The sequence below is a fragment of the Nicotiana tomentosiformis genome, chromosome 9, assembly GCF_000390325.3.
Source record: "Nicotiana tomentosiformis chromosome 9, ASM39032v3, whole genome shotgun sequence".
In the NCBI taxonomy this organism is placed as follows: domain Eukaryota; kingdom Viridiplantae; phylum Streptophyta; class Magnoliopsida; order Solanales; family Solanaceae; genus Nicotiana; species Nicotiana tomentosiformis.
Genome location: NC_090820.1, coordinates 110,807,724 through 110,813,084, shown reverse-complemented (window position 1 = coordinate 110,813,084; position 5,361 = coordinate 110,807,724).

Below are 5,361 nucleotides of genomic sequence, written 5' to 3'. Positions count from 1 at the left end.
AACCAGACAAAAACCATAACTAACATATAATAAGAAGTTAAACTCCAATGGTCATGAAAAAAGGACATTTATATTGTTAGTATATATAATTTAAATCATTTGTTTTCTTTTATATAAGGAGGTATTATTGAGTCTTAAGAATTTAGAATATTTGATAAGTTTCAAAGAATTAGAATACAATTTTACCCCATTGTCATGTTGGCACAGTATTTTGAGGTTGTTTAATCAAAATATTTCCTCTTTCATATGGTTTGTGTTTTTGTAACAAATAACAAATTCCTATATATAGAGGAAGCAAAACGGTAAAAAATAATTGTAAGAGGATTTGCATTAGATGTCAATTAATTAACGCATGAGACGATAGTAGAAGATTAAGTAGAAAATACTATATCACTTGAGACGTAAATTACAATAGGACATGCTTAAGAAGGCATAAATGCAAGAAATTCGTCATTAAAAAAAATTGGATTGCTATTAAGATGGGCCGGGAACAAGAAGCCCAGTCCAATATTAGGAGGGGATGTAAGCCAATCAAATTCACTGCTACTTTATATTCAGTAAGCGATTGGATGAATAACTATTTTCGGGAAAATAGCATATGCTAGCCAATTTTCAAACTGATAATTGAAAAATAGCCAGTGTTTTCAAAGTCATTGAAAAATAGCCATTATTTTGCTGCAACACGAAAAATTCCAGCAAAATATATTGGAGATTGGTGTACCTGTGTATGAACTTCCAGCATATTATGCTGCAACTCCACCACACGAAAAGTTACAGCATAATATACTGGAGATTGGAGTACCTGTGTATGAACAACTAGTATATTATGCTGGCACTCCAGTATATTATGCTGGAAGTTCACATGTAAAAAATTCGAACTCCAGTTTATTATGCAATAATATTTTTCGGATTTTGGAAGAATAAAGATAATTGGGATTAAGTCAAATGATTAGATGGAGTTGGAAACATCATTTTTAGCGTACTATAATATTTTAACATAGTCAAAATTTCTAACATTGTGACATTGTACTAAAACTACTCTTAATATATAGTTGCCAACAATTGACAAGACAAGATACAAACTATATTAATTTACTGAAATACATGCACATATTATTCATACTATAAGCATTAAATAAAATTTTGACCCTGTGATCAGCAGGAGTACTACTCCAGCATACAACAAAATTTTCTTGATATATCCACCAAACGACGACGTCAAATTTTCATCGTTATTAGGAATTTTCAATTCTGGAACAGGACGGCCACCTAGAATTGCTGGCGATTGAATCGAAGGGTTATTTTTATCGTCTCGGATTGAATTTAGAACTGGAATATCATCTATATTTGGTGGTAAGGGCAACACCAAATCCTTTGGCATAGATGGTAGTGGTGATAGTGGTGGCTCCTTTGGTACCTTTGGAAAAATTGGCACTGCTCTACTTGGTGGAGGCTTCATTTCTTGTACTGGACTAAACATTGCTTGAGGTGCTACAAAAAATTAACAAGAATAAATTAGCCCCAAAATTAGATGCCTTGCCGCAGAAGGTGTCATCTGATACTGTTTCGCAAAAAAGAAGAAGAAGAAAATACATGTATAAGTAGTACTCGCCCTATTTCTTTTTATATGTCTTGTTTTGACTGTGTACGAGTTCAAGAATGAAAAATGGACTTTTAAATCACATGACCTTCAGCTAAATGTGTGTATAATCTATAACATACTTACCAAATTAGCCTTTGAATCTAGTGGTCTTAATTAAACATGCCAAGTTATTTCTATAAGAGACTTCATTAAGGGTAAAATGAGTGGTGAAATGTATTTTTTTCTAAAATAGATGAAAAAAGTAAATCACATAAATATAAATGGAGAAAATATTTTTTTCTTTTTGGTAAAAATACATTGTGTAAATATATTTGTACGATAAGCATTTGAAAACAATGGAAATGGAAAATCAATTTGGAACAAGAAATGAAGCCTTAGAAACCCCACTAAAGCCAATTAAGAGGCCTCTTAAATTTATTTCATAAAATTCATATAATAATAAGACACAATTGAATTTGCTTTTTGATCTAAAGATCAATGAAAATATGACTAAATATAAAGTAGCTAAGTCAGAGACAATGAGTTAAAGTCAGAAAATAAGTCAAAGATATGAAAAGAAATAAATGAACTTAGAGGAGGAAAAATTAAAATTGAAGAGGAAGATAAATATGGTAACTACTAAGAGAAGATTTATTGTTATTTGCTAACTCGTCTTTTTCAACCTCAACAAAATAAATAAATTGCTTAAACTTGAAATCTCTTATTAATAACTTTTATATAAAATAAATTGTATGTTATATATAATAATTAATAATATAGTAAACTCCTAATATTTTTGGGGCGTTCTAATTTTGGGGTCTAGCCTTACCCTTCGGCCGCCCCTGAAAGCATATATTGATACATGTTTATGAAAATTAACTAAAACTTTCAAATGACTTAAGTATTAAGAAACTTAAAAGTCAAACGGAACAATTTTGAATCTTGGATATTAGATAGGGCAAAAATTACTTTTAGCTCGCAACCGAAATTATTTATATCCATAACCGCAAAACTTTATAAAATTTAAGTATATTTATAACATATAGAAATGCATATTTATAAAAAAATATATATTTTTCAAATATTATTTTTCAGAGCAGCTATACGATGTCATTTTTCCTATTGGATATCCCGCCACTGATTATTCGTTTAATAAAATTTTAAAATTAAATAGTTTTCAAATATTAAAAGATGTCATTCTTTTGAAAAGATGAAAAAAAAGAGTACTATATAAAATAAAACAGAGGGACATGTTGATGAACTCACCGAGGTGACGAGTAGGGTTGAGGTCCCGAGTTGAAACAACTGAAGTAGTAAACAGAAGAAAAGCTAATGTGATCATCGCTAAGCTGGAGCTGCAAAAATATTTGCACAGTCAATTTACTTATATGATAATTACATGTAACTTTCTATGGTAAACAATATTTGATAACTAGACAAAATTGTAACTAATTTATAATAAGTTGAACTTCAATGGTTATGTAAAAAGGGTATTTCATATTGTCCTTACATATAACTTAACTCATTCTTTTTTTAAGATACAAGGAGGTATATTTTGAGTTTTAAGAAATTTTGCGTTCAATAGTCTAAAAAGGGAAATTAAGTAAAGAATAAGAAAACTTTTTTATGCGTTGCCTAGCATGAATTTAATCCAGTATTTGTTTTTTCCTATTTATTTGACGCATATCTCAGCAACGAGAATTTATACTATTTTACAAAATTTCAATGAAATAGAATAGAATTTTACTCCATATGGTTTGTGTTTTGGTGACAAATAACAAAGTCCTATATATAGATGAAGAAAAACGAAAGATAATATTTATAAGAGGAATCGCATTAGAAGCCAATTAATTAACGCATGAGACGATGGTAGTTATGATTAAGGAGAAAATACTGTATCATTTGAGAAGTAAAGCACAATAAAACATGCGCAAAAGGCATAAATCCAAGAAATTCGTTATTAAATAAAACAAATATTAAGTACTATTATTTAAATCATTAACTGTCTACAAATTAATTTGGGTATTATCCACACTAAATGTGATGATCTCCAATAAATTTCCTCTTTATCATTCTTATTTTTGTTTTTGTTTTTGTTTTTGTTAGAGAATATTTTCTGTTTTTTATTTTTGGAGAAACGGATATTTTATTAATAAACTACTAAGGTGGCATTACATCACTAGTACTATTAGTAAGAATAACACTTAAGTTTCCAAACATTGCCAATTTTGTTACATATGGAATTTGATATAAGTCTAGTAGTAGCTAGTCGATCTTTGTCCTCTTGGATGGTTGTCTTGACAAGATATGGGGGTGAACAAAATATTTTTGCCACCAAGAGGTGGTTGTTTGGAGCCTAATTTAATCAAAACGTGTTCCACCTTATTCCCTTCGCGGAAACTATGCCGGATCACTGGATTCCCCAATCTCTTCAATAAGCACCTCCATTCAAGGACAACGTTAGTATATGCTGGGTAGCTATTATGCTCAAGTAACTGGATTATCTCTGTGGAATCAGTTTCTATTTCCAGGGGAGTTAATCTTCTATCATCTGCGAGATTTAACCCTGCTTGGAGTGCTAGTAACTCTGCATGTGTAGGGGCGTAGGCTCGGACTGCTTTAGTGAAGCCTACTACCCAGTTACCTTGTGTGTTTCTAATAATTCCTCCAATGCCCCCAGCATGATATCTATCCAAAAAGTTCCATCTGTATTTAATTTGAATGTCTGAGGTGGTGGTGATTGCCACTTGATGAGGATGGTTGTTTTGTGTGTGGGGCTCGTATTTGTTTCTACGGGCAGTTTGAATTCGATGGTACGTATTTTGACCAATTGGTAGTTTAGAGGTTTGGAGAGGTTGTGAAAGAAGTTGTTGTTTCTATTTAGCCAAAGTTGCAATAGTACAAAAGGAAATACATCTTCCCAAGTTATATAGTTGTCGCTGGTAGGTATATGGAGATCCTTAAGCAAAAGCATTCAGTGCTTGCCATTTGGGCGGGTTTGAGTATCAATTCCCAGGCTAGTCCAGAATGTATGGGCAGCTATACAATGTAGGAAGATATGTGTGATAATTTCTTCTTCATTCTTACATATTGGGCACTGTTAGTCATAGGTGACTCCAATTTGATGAAGATATGACTTTGTGGGAAGCGTGTTACGATAGCATTGCCAAAGGAAGAATTTTATTTTATTGAGGGTACTTAGTTTCCAAATCCATTCATAGTGAATATGTGTTTGTTGGTGTTGGAGAACTAAGGTATAAACAAAGTGTGTGGAGAAGGTGCCATTTGGGTTTAGAGACCAAATGGGGGTGTCCATGGCCATTGGGTTGTTGGAAAGGGAAATGGAGGAAATCTTTTCTCTAATATTTTCTAGTAGCTCGAAGGAGATTTGTGACCAGTTCCACTGGTCGTGGTACCACAACTCGGAGACTGTTAGGTTAGTTTCGTTGATACAAAAGGGCCCTTGAGTGATTGAACGGATACTAGGAGTGTTGGGGATCCAATTTCCATAATAGAAGTGATTGCATTTTCCGTTGCCAATATCCCATGTGATGCCTTTTGTAACAATTTCCCATCCGTTCAACATATTTTGCCAAATGAAAGAGTTGGTCTTGGCATTAGCTCGCCCACTGTATTTTTGGATTAGGGTATTAGCACAAACTGTAGAAGGGTTGGTGAATAATCTCCATGCTAACCCTGCTAGTGCATCTTTATTTTTATGGATTGCTTTACGAATTCCCACACCCCCAGGTTTTTAGGGACAGTTACGACATCCCAGG